Genomic DNA, 17,419 nt, shown 5'->3' on the forward strand with positions numbered 1-17,419 from the left:
ACTGTAAACAATGAGAGTTTTCGCTGCCAGGACAATTTTGTTGCAGAAACAGCGGAAAGCAAACAAAGTGTTCAGAAGGGGGCGCCACTGTAAACAATGAGAGTTTTCGCTGCCGGGACAATTTTGTTGCAGAAACAGCTGAAAGCAATCGGGTCAGACAGAGCCAAGGTCTGGAGGGATTTTTAAAATGACAAAAACCGAACCAAATCTAACCAAAATAAAAATCAAAACCAATGGCCAAGATTTCAAGTTTGCTACTAAAGGTATGACATTCTCCTAAGACATGCGAGTGACTTGATCACTTTATTTATATATTTATATTTGAAGAAGAAGGAACTATTTGATGCAGCAAATCCACGTTGGTTAAAAATTAACAGATATGGGGGCTCCTGGGTGGCTCAGTGGTTTAGGCCTCTGCCTTCGGCTCAGGTCATGTTTTCAGGGTCCTGGGATGGAGCCCCACATCGGGCGCTCTGCTCAGCGGGGAGCCTGCTTCCCCCCTCTCTCTCTGCCTCCCTCTCTACCTACTTGTGATCTGTCTTTCAAATGGGTAAATAAGATCCTTAAATAAAGAATTACTAGATGTGAAATACATCGAGGGTATGGGAAGGAAAATGATTTCACCTGATCTGACTAGGAAGTGTTTGAAGACTGAATTAAAGTGCTACAAAAAGAGTAGAGACCTGGGAAATATATGGGGTAAAAATCCCTAGGAAAACAGCAATAATAACTGGCCGCTCTTTATTGACCAGATCCTGCGATAGGCAAGGAAGAGCTGGTTTTAGCCAGAGGATGATCTCCGTTTGTCTTCATGATCTGGCATTTCCTGCAAGCCAGGCATGGGGCTCTGCACTAGAGCTGCAAATGCTGGGGGCCCTCATTGTCCCTTTTCTCTTCTCAGGGGGACAACGGGCATGTCCATGATGCAGTGTGACAAGCTTTACCACAGGGAGATAATAGACTGCCAAGGGTAGGTGGGAGCTGGGAAAAGCCACTTAGGAACAGATTTTCAAGGGAGGTGATAGACAAGGGCAAAGCGAAGAATGAGGATGAGTGTGTCAAGTTTCAGAGTGCCAGGAGGCAGCACAGTGCATTCGGGAAACTACAGCAAGTTCATGACAACCGACAGCTGATCTGGCAGCATCACCTGGGGATGGAGGCTGAGCCCCGGGGTTAACACTGGGGGTGAGAAGGTTTGTATACTATGGCGAGGAGGTGAGGTACTACACTGTGGGGGCACAGGGAGCTACCGGAGGATTTCAAATATCAGAATCGTAACCATAATAGAGTATTTCATTGCATCCTAGCTTTCATCAAGTGTAAGATGCACTATAGTTTATGTTCGACTAAGAAAGAGAAATGCTGTCAGTAAAAGTAGGATATGTCATCAAGTGCAAGGTGAGTGCCACCTTAAGAGATATTAAAATGGGGGGGGGGGACAAATCTTAGAACAAGTAAATTGTGGTAGTAGAATAATTAAGAAAGATCCAACACTTGGATCAACTAAAGAAGTGATTATTGCTTACCATGTGCCCCAAATTATATTAAGTCCTAGAACAAGAGACATGCTCATCTTGATGCCCCGCAGCTGTTAGACCCAAGGTACAGAGGGCAGTAGCCAACGACCAGCAGGCCCCAAGTGCCATGTGCAGACTCTAAGAGCAACTGCCTTTGAGAGAGGAAACGGTTGAGAGTGGGCTTTCTGATGTAGAGAATTACTAGCTGGGAAAGTAGGACAATTGACACAGAATCGGATTTGATGCCCCTACATGACAGAGTTGGTGAAACTTCCCTTCTCAGAGATCTTGAGGCTCCTCTGAAATGAATTTTTCATTTTGGACAGAACATTCAGGATAAATATGATCTGTTTGAGTTCCTGGTTCTCTCATTAGGACTGTTTCTTACGCTTCACTGGCACAAGAAAAGGGTTTTGATAATCCAGGTAAATCCTGACAAAAGCAAAGCACGGGATCTATGAAAATCTAACCACTCAGAGGAGAACAACTGATAAAGGGCCAGGCCGACCTGACCCTGCAGGATAGGTAAGGCTGGTCTGGCAACAGGGGTAGAGGGGAAGTGCCCATCTCCTGCTAGAAGAGCTAGAGAAGACCCCTTCCGGAGAGACCACCAGGAGAGGAGAGCAGTAGGTGCTGATGATGAAGAATATTTTAATCAGCATAGAAGGTCAAAATGACAAAGTTCAACGATCAGAGTAAACATATGGGATAAAAAATAAAAATAAAGAAAAAAGATTTTTTTGAAAGGACTTTTTTTTAAAGGAATTTAAACAAAAGTCCTTTTAAAGAGACAGTTGGCTGTTTAACCGATAGTACAACTCACTGAGAGAATCGCCACATTATTTATTGGGGTAGAAAGGACCTGGAATGTAGAAAGACCTATTCTGCAGAGGAAAAAATAGAATCACTAACAGGCCTCATGCCTTGCACAGCCAGTGGCTAGAAACCCTGCCTCATGAGACCCTGTGCTAGAAGGCCGCTAGAACCATTTCAACTATGTTAGTCTTTCTTGGAAGCCAACAAGTGTTTGCCCAGTTAAGAGCGCGGTAACAATCAGTCACGTTATGTTATAATGATTGTCGATATCTTTAAAATCCTTGTCAAGTTCCTTTTTGAGTAACCCTCACCCCACCCTTAGAGAAATATATCTGTGGTTCACCTCTTTGAAATACCTCATTGTTGTTCCACATTTATGATAGCCGAAAAAAAAAAAAAAAAAAAAGCTTATTATTAACAAAGTGTTCAGAAGGGGGCGCCACTGTAAACAATGAGAGTTTTCGCTGCCAGGACAATTTTGTTGCAGAAACAGCGGAAAGCAAACAAAGTGTTCAGAAGGGGGCGCCACTGTAAACAAAGAGAGTTTTCGCTGCCGGGACAATTTTGTTGCAGAAACAGCTGAAAGCAATCGGGTCAGACAGAGCCAAGGTCTGGAGGGATTTTTAAAATGACAAAAACCGAACCAAATCTAACCAAAATAAAAATCAAAACCAATGGCCAAGATTTCAAGTTTGCTACTAAAGGTATGACATTCTCCTAAGACATGCGAGTGACTTGATCACTTTATTTATATATTTATATTTGAAGAAGAAGGAACTATTTGATGCAGCAAATCCACGTTGGTTAAAAATTAACAGATATGGGGGCTCCTGGGTGGCTCAGTGGTTTAGGCCTCTGCCTTCGGCTCAGGTCATGTTTTCAGGGTCCTGGGATGGAGCCCCACATCGGGCGCTCTGCTCAGCGGGGAGCCTGCTTCCCCCCTCTCTCTCTGCCTCCCTCTCTACCTACTTGTGATCTGTCTTTCAAATGGGTAAATAAGATCCTTAAATAAAGAATTACTAGATGTGAAATACATCGAGGGTATGGGAAGGAAAATGATTTCACCTGATCTGACTAGGAAGTGTTTGAAGACTGAATTAAAGTGCTACAAAAAGAGTAGAGACCTGGGAAATATATGGGGTAAAAATCCCTAGGAAAACAGCAATAATAACTGGCCGCTCTTTATTGACCAGATCCTGCGATAGGCAAGGAAGAGCTGGTTTTAGCCAGAGGATGATCTCCGTTTGTCTTCATGATCTGGCATTTCCTGCAAGCCAGGCATGGGGCTCTGCACTAGAGCTGCAAATGCTGGGGGCCCTCATTGTCCCTTTTCTCTTCTCAGGGGGACAACGGGCATGTCCATGATGCAGTGTGACAAGCTTTACCACAGGGAGATAATAGACTGCCAAGGGTAGGTGGGAGCTGGGAAAAGCCACTTAGGAACAGATTTTCAAGGGAGGTGATAGACAAGGGCAAAGCGAAGAATGAGGATGAGTGTGTCAAGTTTCAGAGTGCCAGGAGGCAGCACAGTGCATTCGGGAAACTACAGCAAGTTCATGACAACCGACAGCTGATCTGGCAGCATCACCTGGGGATGGAGGCTGAGCCCCGGGGTTAACACTGGGGGTGAGAAGGTTTGTATACTATGGCGAGGAGGTGAGGTACTACACTGTGGGGGCACAGGGAGCTACCGGAGGATTTCAAATATCAGAATCGTAACCATAATAGAGTATTTCATTGCATCCTAGCTTTCATCAAGTGTAAGATGCACTATAGTTTATGTTCGACTAAGAAAGAGAAATGCTGTCAGTAAAAGTAGGATATGTCATCAAGTGCAAGGTGAGTGCCACCTTAAGAGATATTAAAATGGGGGGGGGGGACAAATCTTAGAACAAGTAAATTGTGGTAGTAGAATAATTAAGAAAGATCCAACACTTGGATCAACTAAAGAAGTGATTATTGCTTACCATGTGCCCCAAATTATATTAAGTCCTAGAACAAGAGACATGCTCATCTTGATGCCCCGCAGCTGTTAGACCCAAGGTACAGAGGGCAGTAGCCAACGACCAGCAGGCCCCAAGTGCCATGTGCAGACTCTAAGAGCAACTGCCTTTGAGAGAGGAAACGGTTGAGAGTGGGCTTTCTGATGTAGAGAATTACTAGCTGGGAAAGTAGGACAATTGACACAGAATCGGATTTGATGCCCCTACATGACAGAGTTGGTGAAACTTCCCTTCTCAGAGATCTTGAGGCTCCTCTGAAATGAATTTTTCATTTTGGACAGAACATTCAGGATAAATATGATCTGTTTGAGTTCCTGGTTCTCTCATTAGGACTGTTTCTTACGCTTCACTGGCACAAGAAAAGGGTTTTGATAATCCAGGTAAATCCTGACAAAAGCAAAGCACGGGATCTATGAAAATCTAACCACTCAGAGGAGAACAACAGAAAAAGGGCCAGGCCGACCTGACCCTGCAGGATAGGTAAGGTTGGTCTGGAAACAGGGGTAGAGGGGAAGTGCCCATCTCCTGCTAGAAGAGCTAGAGAAGACCCCTTCCGGAGAGACCACCAGGAGAGGAGAGCAGTAGGTGCTGATGATGAAGAATATTTTAATCAGCAGAGAAGGTCAAAATGACAAAGTTCCACGATCAGAGTAAACATATGGGATAAAAAATAAAAAATAAAGAAAAAAGATTTTTTTGAAAGGACTTTTTTTTTAAAGGAATTTAAACAAAAGTCCTTTTAAAGACACAGTTGGCTGTTTAAACCAATAGTACAACTCACTGAGAGAATCGCCACATTATTTATTGGGGTAGAAAGGACCTGGAATGTAGAAAGACCTATTCTGCAGAGGAAAAAATAGAATCACTAACAGGCCTCATGCCTTGCACAGCCAGTGGCTAGAATCCCTGCCTCATGAGACCCTGTGCTAGAAGGCCGCTAGAACCATCTCAACTATGTTAGTCTTTCTTGGAAGCCAACAAGTGTTTGCCCAGTTAAGAGCGCGGTAACAATCAGTCACGTTATGTTATAATGATTGTCGATATCTTTAAAAGCCTTGTCAAGTTCCTTTTTGAGTAACCCTCACCCCACCCTTAGAGAAATTTATCTGTGGTTCACCTCTTTGAAATACCTCATTGTTTTTCCACATTTACCATAGCCGAAAAAAAAAAAAAAAGCTTTTTATTAACCAAGTGTTCAGAAGGGGGCGCCACTGTAAACAATGAGAGTTTTCGCTGCCAGGAAAATTTTGTTGCAGAAACAGCTGAAAGCAATCGGGTCAGACAGAGCCAAAGGCTGGAGGGGTTTTTTAAATGACAAAAACCGAACCTAATCTAACCAAAACAAAAATCAAAACCAATGGCCAAGATTTCAAGTTTGCTACTAAAGGTATGACATTCTCCTAAGACATGCGAGTGACTTGATCACTTTATTTATATATTTATATTTGAAGAAGAAGGAACTATTTGATGCAGCAAATCCACGTTGGTTAAAAATTACCAGATATGGCGGGTCCTGTGTGGCTCAGTGGTTTAGGCCTCTGCCTTCGGCTCAGGTCATGATTTCAGGGTCCTGGGATGGAGCCCCACATCGTGCTCTCTGCTCAGCAGAAAGCCTGCTTCCCCCCTCTCTCTCTGCCTCCCTCTCTACCTACTTGAGATCTGTCTGTCAAATGGGTAAATAAGATCTTTAAAAAAAGAATTACTAGATGTGAAATACATCGAGGGTATGGGAAGGAAAATGATTTCACCTGATCTGACTAGGAAGTGGTTGAAGCCTGAATTAAAGTGCTACAAAAAGAGTAGAGACCTGGGAAATATATTGGGTAAAAATCCCTAGAAAAACAGCAATAATAACTGGCTGCTCTTTATTGACCAGATCCTGCGATAGCCAAAGGAGAGCTGGTTTTAGCCAGAGGATGATCTCCGTTTGTCTTCATGATCTGGCATTTCCTGCAAGCCAGGCATGGGGCTCTGCACTAGAGCTGCAAATGCTGGGTCCCTCATTGTCCCTTTTCTCTTCTCAGGGGGACAACGGGCATGTCCATGATGCAGTGTGACAGGCTTTACCACAGGGAGATAATAGACTGCCAAGGGTAGGTGGGAGCTGGGAAAAGCCACTTAGGAACAGATTTTCAGGGGAGGTGATAGACAAGGGCAAAGCGAAGAATGAGGATGAGTGTGTCAAGTTTCAGAGTGCCAGGAGGCAGCACAGTGCATTCGGGAAACTACAGCAAGTTCATGACAACTGACAGCTGATCTGGCAGCATCACCTGGGGATGGAGGCTGAGCCCCGGAGTTAACACTGGGGGTGAGAAGGTTTGTATACTATGGCGAGGAGGTGAGGTACTACACTGTGGGGGCACAGGGAGCTACCGGAGGATTTCAAATATCAGAATCGTAACCATAATAGAGTATTTCATTGCATCCTAGCTTTCATCAAGTGTAAGATGCACTATAGTTTATGTTCGACTAAGAAAGAGAAATGCTGTCAGTTAAAGTAGGATATGTCATCAAGTGCAAGGTGAGTGCCACCTTAAGAGATATTAAAATGGGGGTGGGGGGACAAATCTTAGAACAAGTAAATTGTGGTAGTAGAATAATTAAGAATGATCCAACACTTGGATCAACTAAAGAAGTGATTATTGCTTACCATGTGCCCCAAACTATATTAAGTCCTAGAACAAGAGACGTGCTCATCTTGAAGCCTTGCAGCTGTTAGACCCAAGGTACAGAGGGCAGTAGCCAACGACCAGCAGGCCCCAAGTGCCATGTGCAGACTCTAAGAGCAACTGCCTTTGAAAGAGAAAACGGTTGAGAGAGGGCTTTCTGAGGTAGAGAATTACTAGCTGGGAAAGTAGTAAAATTGACACAGAATCGGAATTGATGCCCCTACATGACAGAGTTGGTGAAACTTCCCTTCTCAGAGATCTTGAGGCACCTCAGAAATGAATTTTTCATTTTGGACAGAACATTCAGGATAAATATGATCTGTTTGAATTCCTGGTTTCTCATTAGGACATTTTCTTAGGCTTCACTGGCAGAAGAAATGGGTTTTGATAATCCAGGTTAAATCCTGACAAAAGCAAAGCACGGTATCTATGAAAACCTAACCCCTCGAGGAGAACAACAGATAAAGGGCCAGGCCTACCTGACCCTGCAGGATAGGTAAGGTTAGTCTGGCAACAGGGGTATTTGGGAACTGCCCATCTCCTGCTAGAAGAGCCAGAGGAGACCCCTTCCGGAGAGACCACCAAGAGAGGAGAGCAGTAGGTGCTAATGATGAAGAATATTTTAATCAGGGGCGCCTGGGTGGCTCAGTGGATTAAGCCTCTGCCTTCGGCTCGGGCCATGATCTCAGTGTCCTGGGATTGAGCCCCGCATCCGGCTCTTTGCTCAGCAGGAGCCTGCTTTCTATCTCTCTCTGCCTGACTCTCCGCCTACTTGTGATTTCTCTCTCTGTCAAATAAATACAGAAAATCTTTAAAAAAAAAAAAAGAATATTTTAATCAGCAGAGATGGTCAAAATGACAAAGTTTCATGATCAGAGTAAACATATGGGATTTAAAAATAAAAAATAAAAAATTATTTTTGAAAGGACTTTTTTTTAAAGGAATTTAAACAAAAGACCTTTTTAAGAGACAGTTGGCTGTTTAAACCAAAAGTACAACTCACTGAGAGAATCGCCGCATTATTTATTGGGGTAGAAAGGACCTGGAATGTAGAAAGACCCATTCTGCAGAGGAAAAAATAGAATCACTAACAGGCCTCATGCCTTGCACAGCCAGTGGCTAGAATACCTACCCCATCATACCCTGTGCTAGAAGTCCACTAGAACCATTTCAACTATGTTAGTTTTTCTTGGAAGCCAACAAGTGTTTGCCCAGTTAAGAGCGCAGTAACAATCAGTCACGTTATGTTATAATGATTGTCGATATCTTTAAAAGCCTTGTCAAGTTACTTTTTGAGTAACCTCACCCCACCCTTAGAGAAATTTATCTGTGGTTCACCTCTTTGAATTACCTCATTGTTGTTCCACATTTACCATAGCCGAAAAACAAACAAACAAACAAAAAGCTTTTTATTAACCAAGTGTTCAGAAGGGGGCGCCACTGTAAACAATGAGAGTTTTCGCTGCCAGGAAAATTTTGTTGCAGAAACAGCTGAAAGCAATCTGGTCAGACAGAGCCAAGGGCTGGAGGGATTTTTAAAATGACAAAAACCGAACCTAATCTAACCAAAACAAAAATCAAAACCAATGGCCAAGATTTCAAGTTTGCTACTAAAGGTATGACATTCTCCTAAGACATGCGAGTGACTTGATCACTTTATTTATATATTTATATTTGAAGAAGAAGGAACTATTTGATGCAGCAAATCCACGTTGGTTAAAAATTACCAGATATGGGGGCTCCTGGGTGGCTCAGTGGTTTAGGCCTCTGCCCTCGGCTCAAGTCATGATTTCAGGATCCTGGGATAGAGCCCCACATTGGGATCTCTGCTCAGCGGGGAGCCTGCTTCCCCCCTCTCTCTCTGCCTCCCTCTCTACCTACTTGTGATCTGTCTGTCAAATGGGTAAATAAGATCTTTAAAAAAAGAATTACTAGATGTGAAATACATCGAGGGTATGGGAAGGAAAATGATTTCACCTGATCTGACTAGGAAGTGGTTGACGCCTGAATTAAAGTGCTACAAAAAGAGTAGAGACCTGGGAAATATATGGGGTAAAAATCCCTAGAAAAACAGCAATAATAACTGGCTGCTCTTTATTGACCAGATCCTGCGATAGGCAAAGGAGAGCTGGTTTTAGCCAGAGGATGATCTCCGTTTGTCTTCATGATCTGGCATTTCCTGCAAGCCAGGCATGGGGCTCTGCACTAGAGCTGCAAATGCTGGGTCCCTCATTGTCCCTTTTCTCTTCTCAGGGGGACAACGGGCATGTCCATGATGCAGTGTGACAGGCTTTACCACAGGGAGATAATAGACTGCCAAGGGTAGGTGGGAGCTGGGAAAAGCCACTTAGGAACAGATTTTCAGGGGAGGTGATAGACAAGGGCAAAGCGAAGAATGAGGATGAGTGTGTCAAGTTTCAGAGTGCCAGGAGGCAGCACAGTGCATTCGGGAAACTACAGCAAGTTCATGACAACTGACAGCTGATCTGGCAGCATCACCTGGGGATGGAGGCTGAGCCCCGGAGTTAACACTGGGGGTGAGAAGGTTTGTATACTATGGCGAGGAGGTGAGGTACTACACTGTGGGGGCACAGGGAGCTACCGGAGGATTTCAAATATCAGAATCGTAACCATAATAGAGGATTTCATTGCATCCTAGTTTTCATCAAGTGTAAGATGCACTATAGTTTATGTTCGACTAAGAAAGAGAAATGCTGTCAGTTAAAGTAGGATATGTCATCAAGTGCAAGGTGAGTGCCACCTTAAGAGATATTAAAATGGGGGTGGGGGGACAAATCTTAGAACAAGTAAATTGTGGTAGTAGAATAATTAAGAATGATCCAACACTTGGATCAACTAAAGAAGTGATTATTGCTTACCATGTGCCCCAAACTATATTAAGTCCTAGAACAAGAGACGTGCTCATCTTGAAGCCTTGCAGCTGTTAGACCCAAGGTACAGAGGGCAGTAGCCAACGACCAGCAGGCCCCAAGTGCCATGTGCAGACTCTAAGAGCAACTGCCTTTGAAAGAGAAAACGGTTGAGAGTGGGCTTTCTGAGGTAGAGAATTACTAGCTGGGAAAGTAGTAAAATTGACACAGAATCGGAATTGATGCCCCTACATGACAGAGTTGGTGAAACTTCCCTTCTCAGAGATCTTGAGGCACCTCAGAAATGAATTTTTCATTTTGGACAGAACATTCAGGATAAATATGATCTGTTTGAATTCCTGGTTTCTCATTAGGACATTTTCTTAGGCTTCACTGGCAGAAGAAAAGGGTTTTGATAATCCAGGGTAAATCCTGACAAAAGCAAAGCACGGTATCTATGAAAACCTAACCCCTCGAGGAGAACAACAGATAAAGGGCCAGGCCTACCTGACCCTGCAGGATAGGTAAGGTTAGTCTGGCAACAGGGGTATTTGGGAACTGCCCATCTCCTGCTAGAAGAGCTAGAGGAGACCCCTTCCGGAGAGACCACCAAGAGAGGAGAGCAGTAGGTGCTAATGATGAAGAATATTTTAATCAGGGGCGCCTGGGTGGCTCAGTGGATTAAGCCTCTGCCTTCGGCTCGGGCCATGATCTCAGTGTCCTGGGATTGAGCCCCGCATCGGGCTCTTTGCTCAGCAGGAGCCTGCTTTCTATCTCTCTCTGCCTGACTCTCCGCCTACTTGTGATTTCTCTCTCTGTCAAATAAATACAGAAAATCTTTAAAAAAAAAAAAAAAGAATATTTTAATCAGCAGAGATGGTCAAAATGACAAAGTTTCATGATCAGAGTAAACATATGGGATTTAAAAATAAAAAATAAAAAATTATTTTTGAAAGGACTTTTTTTTAAAGGAATTTAAACAAAAGACCTTTTTAAGAGACAGTTGGCTGTTTAAACCAAAAGTACAACTCACTGAGAGAATCGCCGCATTATTTATTGGGGTAGAAAGGACCTGGAATGTATAAAGACCCATTCTGCAGAGGAAAAAATAGAATCACTAACAGGCCTCATGCCTTGCACAGCCAGTGGCTAGAATACCTACCCCATCATACCCTGTGCTAGAAGTCCACTAGAACCATTTCAACTATGTTAGTTTTTCTTGGAAGCCAACAAGTGTTTGCCCAGTTAAGAGCGCAGTAACAATCAGTCACGTTATGTTATAATGATTGTCGATATCTTTAAAAGCCTTGTCAAGTTACTTTTTGAGTAACCTCACCCCACCCTTAGAGAAATTTATCTGTGGTTCACCTCTTTGAATTACCTCATTGTTGTTCCACATTTACCATAGCCGAAAAACAAACAAACAAACAAAAAGCTTTTTATTAACCAAGTGTTCAGAAGGGGGCGCCACTGTAAACAATGAGAGTTTTCGCTGCCAGGAAAATTTTGTTGCAGAAACAGCTGAAAGCAATCTGGTCAGACAGAGCCAAGGGCTGGAGGGATTTTTAAAATGACAAAAACCGAACCTAATCTAACCAAAACAAAAATCAAAACCAATGGCCAAGATTTCAAGTTTGCTTCTAAAGGTATGACATTCTCCTAAGACATGCGAGTGACTTGATCACTTTATTTATATATTTATATTTGAAGAAGAAGGAACTATTTGATGCAGCAAATCCACGTTGGTTAAAAATTACCAGATATGGGGGCTCCTGGGTGGCTCAGTGGTTTAGGCCTCTGCCCTCGGCTCAAGTCATGATTTCAGGATCCTGGGATAGAGCCCCACATTGGGATCTCTGCTCAGCGGGGAGCCTGCTTCCCCCCTCTCTCTCTGCCTCCCTCTCTACCTACTTGTGATCTGTCTGTCAAATGGGTAAATAAGATCTTTAAAAAAAGAATTACTAGATGTGAAATACATCGAGGGTATGGGAAGGAAAATGATTTCACCTGATCTGACTAGGAAGTGGTTGACGCCTGAATTAAAGTGCTACAAAAAGAGTAGAGACCTGGGAAATATATGGGGTAAAAATCCCTAGAAAAACAGCAATAATAACTGGCTGCTCTTTATTGACCAGATCCTGCGATAGGCAAAGGAGAGCTGGTTTTAGCCAGAGGATGATCTCCGTTTGTCTTCATGATCTGGCATTTCCTGCAAGCCAGGCATGGGGCTCTGCACTAGAGCTGCAAATGCTGGGTCCCTCATTGTCCCTTTTCTCTTCTCAGGGGGACAACGGGCATGTCCATGATGCAGTGTGACAGGCTTTACCACAGGGAGATAATAGACTGCCAAGGGTAGGTGGGAGCTGGGAAAAGCCACTTAGGAACAGATTTTCAGGGGAGGTGATAGACAAGGGCAAAGCGAAGAATGAGGATGAGTGTGTCAAGTTTCAGAGTGCCAGGAGGCAGCACAGTGCATTCGGGAAACTACAGCAAGTTCATGACAACTGACAGCTGATCTGGCAGCATCACCTGGGGATGGAGGCTGAGCCCCGGAGTTAACACTGGGGGTGAGAAGGTTTGTATACTATGGCGAGGAGGTGAGGTACTACACTGTGGGGGCACAGGGAGCTACCGGAGGATTTCAAATATCAGAATCGTAACCATAATAGAGTATTTCATTGCATCCTAGCTTTCATCAAGTGTAAGATGCACTATAGTTTATGTTCGACTAAGAAAGAGAAATGCTGTCAGTTAAAGTAGGATATGTCATCAAGTGCAAGGTGAGTGCCACCTTAAGAGATATTAAAATGGGGGTGGGGGGACAAATCTTAGAACAAGTAAATTGTGGTAGTAGAATAATTAAGAATGATCCAACACTTGGATCAACTAAAGAAGTGATTATTGCTTACCATGTGCCCCAAACTATATTAAGTCCTAGAACAAGAGACGTGCTCATCTTGAAGCCTTGCAGCTGTTAGACCCAAGGTACAGAGGGCAGTAGCCAACGACCAGCAGGCCCCAAGTGCCATGTGCAGACTCTAAGAGCAACTGCCTTTGAAAGAGAAAACGGTTGAGAGTGGGCTTTCTGAGGTAGAGAATTACTAGCTGGGAAAGTAGTAAAATTGACACAGAATCGGAATTGATGCCCCTACATGACAGAGTTGGTGAAACTTCCCTTCTCAGAGATCTTGAGGCACCTCAGAAATGAATTTTTCATTTTGGACAGAACATTCAGGATAAATATGATCTGTTTGAATTCCTGGTTTCTCATTAGGACATTTTCTTAGGCTTCACTGGCAGAAGAAAAGGGTTTTGATAATCCAGGGTAAATCCTGACAAAAGCAAAGCACGGTATCTATGAAAACCTAACCCCTCGAGGAGAACAACAGATAAAGGGCCAGGCCTACCTGACCCTGCAGGATAGGTAAGGTTAGTCTGGCAACAGGGGTATTTGGGAACTGCCCATCTCCTGCTAGAAGAGCTAGAGGAGACCCCTTCCGGAGAGACCACCAAGAGAGGAGAGCAGTAGGTGCTAATGATGAAGAATATTTTAATCAGGGGCGCCTGGGTGGCTCAGTGGATTAAGCCTCTGCCTTCGGCTCGGGCCATGATCTCAGTGTCCTGGGATTGAGCCCCGCATCGGGCTCTTTGCTCAGCAGGAGCCTGCTTTCTATCTCTCTCTGCCTGACTCTCCGCCTACTTGTGATTTCTCTCTCTGTCAAATAAATACAGAAAATCTTTAAAAAAAAAAAAAAAGAATATTTTAATCAGCAGAGATGGTCAAAATGACAAAGTTTCATGATCAGAGTAAACATATGGGATTTAAAAATAAAAAATAAAAAATTATTTTTGAAAGGACTTTTTTTTAAAGGAATTTAAACAAAAGACCTTTTTAAGAGACAGTTGGCTGTTTAAACCAAAAGTACAACTCACTGAGAGAATCGCCGCATTATTTATTGGGGTAGAAAGGACCTGGAATGTAGAAAGACCCATTCTGCAGAGGAAAAAATAGAATCACTAACAGGCCTCATGCCTTGCACAGCCAGTGGCTAGAATACCTACCCCATCATACCCTGTGCTAGAAGTCCACTAGAACCATTTCAACTATGTTAGTTTTTCTTGGAAGCCAACAAGTGTTTGCCCAGTTAAGAGCGCAGTAACAATCAGTCACGTTATGTTATAATGATTGTCGATATCTTTAAAAGCCTTGTCAAGTTACTTTTTGAGTAACCTCACCCCACCCTTAGAGAAATTTATCTGTGGTTCACCTCTTTGAATTACCTCATTGTTGTTCCACATTTACCATAGCCGAAAAACAAACAAACAAACAAAAAGCTTTTTATTAACCAAGTGTTCAGAAGGGGGCGCCACTGTAAACAATGAGAGTTTTCGCTGCCAGGAAAATTTTGTTGCAGAAACAGCTGAAAGCAATCTGGTCAGACAGAGCCAAGGGCTGGAGGGATTTTTAAAATGACAAAAACCGAACCTAATCTAACCAAAACAAAAATCAAAACCAATGGCCAAGATTTCAAGTTTGCTACTAAAGGTATGACATTCTCCTAAGACATGCGAGTGACTTGATCACTTTATTTATATATTTATATTTGAAGAAGAAGGAACTATTTGATGCAGCAAATCCACGTTGGTTAAAAATTACCAGATATGGGGGCTCCTGGGTGGCTCAGTGGTTTAGGCCTCTGCCCTCGGCTCAAGTCATGATTTCAGGATCCTGGGATAGAGCCCCACATTGGGATCTCTGCTCAGCGGGGAGCCTGCTTCCCCCCTCTCTCTCTGCCTCCCTCTCTACCTACTTGTGATCTGTCTGTCAAATGGGTAAATAAGATCTTTAAAAAAAGAATTACTAGATGTGAAATACATCGAGGGTATGGGAAGGAAAATGATTTCACCTGATCTGACTAGGAAGTGGTTGACGCCTGAATTAAAGTGCTACAAAAAGAGTAGAGACCTGGGAAATATATGGGGTAAAAATCCCTAGAAAAACAGCAATAATAACTGGCTACTCTTTATTGATCCAGATCCTGCGGTAGGCAAAGAAGAGCTGGTTTTAGCCAGAGGATGATCTCCGTTTGTCTTCATGATCTGGCATTTCCTGCAAGCCAGGCATGGGGCTCTTCACTAGAGCTGCAAATGCTGGTGGCCCTCATTGTCCCTTTTCTCTTCTCAGGGGGACAACGGGCATGTCCATGGTGCAGTGTGACAGGCTTTACCACAGGGAAATAATAGACTGCCAAGGGTAGGTGGGAGCTGGGAAAAGCCACTTAGGAACAGATTTTCAGGGGAGGTGATAGACAAGGGCAAAGCGAAGAATGAGGATGAGTGTGTCAAGTTTCAAAGTGCCAGGAGGCAGAACAGTGCATTCGTTAAACTACAGCAAGTCCATGACAACCGACAGCTGATCTGGCAGCATCACCTGGGGATGGAGGCTGAGCCCCGGGGTTAACACTGGGGTGAGAAGGTTTGTATACTATGGCGAGGAGGTGAGGTACTACACTGTGGGGGCACAGGGAGCTACCGGAGGATTTCAAATATCAGAATCGTAACCATAATAGAGTATTTCATTGCATCCTAGCTTTCATCAAGTGTAAGATGCACTATAGTTTATGTTCGACTAAGAAAGAGAAATGCTGTCAGTTAAAGTAGGATATGTCATCAAGTGCAAGGTGAGTGCCACCTTAAGAGATATTAAAATGGGGGGGGGGAACCAATTTAGAACAAGTAAATTGCGGTAGTAGAATAATTAAGAAAGATCCAACACTTGGATCAACTAAAGAAGTGATTATTGCTTACCATGTGCCCCAAACTATATTAAGTCCTAGAACAAGAGACGTGCTCATCTTGATGCCCCGCAGCTGTTAGACCCAAGGTACAGAGGTCAGTAGCCAACGACCAGCAGGCCCCAAGTGCCATGTGCAGACTCTAAGAGCAACTGCCTTTGAAAGAGGAAACGGTTTAGAGTGGGCTTTCTGAGGTAGAGAATTACTAGCTGGGAAAGTAGGACAATTGACACAGAATCGGAATTGGTGCCCCTACATGACAGAGTTGGTTAAACTTCCCTTCTCAGAGATCTTGAGGCTCCTCAGAAAGGAATTTTTCATTTTGGACAGAACATTCAGGATAAATATGATCTGTTTGAGTTCCTGGTTCTCTCATTAGGACTGTTTCTTAGGCTTCACTGGCACAAGGAAAGGGTTTTGATAATCCAGGGTAAATCCTGACAAAATCAAAGCACGGTTTCTATGAAAAACTAAGCACTCAGAGGAGAGCAACAGAAAAAGGGCCAGGCCGACCTGACCATGCAGGATAGGTAAGGTTAGTCTGGCAACAGTGGTAGAGGGGAAGTGCCCCTTTAGGTTGGCATGGACAAAGCCCTCAATCAACTTTCTGTGCCTTTGCGACAGTTATGAGAAGTTCTGGTAAGTCCCCAATTAATGAAAAAAGTCTGCTCTGACGCCTCTTGTCCTCGTCGGCTTTTCTCTAAGAACTCTTTTCATCTGTTAGTTTGGTTGTATTTTAACGGTTCATGATTATAATATTCACCTTCAGAAGTGTTGTAAATGATTTTGTTTTTGCATATGCTAAAAACCTAAAAAAACATGTTCGAATTGAAGAAGTCCTATTCTCAGAGTAGACAACCTTAAAATGTCAGGGGAGAGGAAGCATATTTCCAAATTCAACTTATTAATGCCACTTTGGTCATATGTAAGTGGTTTCTAACTTACGAATGACTTGTATTTTAACAGTTTCTAATCTTGTAAAGATCCCCCCCCCCACCGCATGTAAGCTACGTGTGGTTAGGTTCCTGGGCTGATCTACAAAAACTGTGTAATCCCTAATGGAACTGAAGGATAATATAAATAAAATGTAATACTTAATAAATGTTACATTTGAATGTTCTCTCAGAAAAATCTCTGTTGTGGGAATGGGACTCCCCACCTCTAAGCCATTGGGAATAGGAACTCCACCTGGGTGAACAGTGGAGGGGCAGTTGTGGCATCACTTCTAACAGAAAACTGTGCTGCCCTGTCTCCCCTCCGCCCCCCCCCCCCGTCTGTGTCTGGTGCCCTGACTTACGGCCTCTGTCCATTCTGATGCCCTGTCGTAAACTTGTCAAAACAACACCATCCTTCCTTGTGTGTCTCCTCTAGCTTGAGTGGCCTCTTGCGTCCCTCCCCTAAGACAGTGCCTGCATCCTAGAGAGAATATAAAGAGAACATAATTTAAGGGAAGACACAGTACATGGTTAGAACCAAGAAAAATGCGAAATAATGGAAATATCAGTGCTGAGAAGCCTAGGGGAGGGGCAGGCAGGAAAGAGTTCGTGAAACAGGTAAAAATCTTGAGTTGTGCCTTGAGGTAGCCAATACTTTCCATGGTTTATGTCTCATTTGAATTTTACAAAATCTTGTTAAAGATACTTTTCCTTGGAATGGAAGGGATTTTCATGGTTCGCTGTTGGATTCCACACCAGCCGCTGTGGGGCTCTCCCACTGCCTCCTTGGTGTGCCTCTTCCTCCCGGGGCCTC

The sequence above is a fragment of the Mustela nivalis genome (genome assembly GCF_964662115.1).
Source record: "Mustela nivalis genome assembly, chromosome: 9".
Classification (NCBI taxonomy): Eukaryota; Metazoa; Chordata; class Mammalia; order Carnivora; family Mustelidae; genus Mustela; species Mustela nivalis.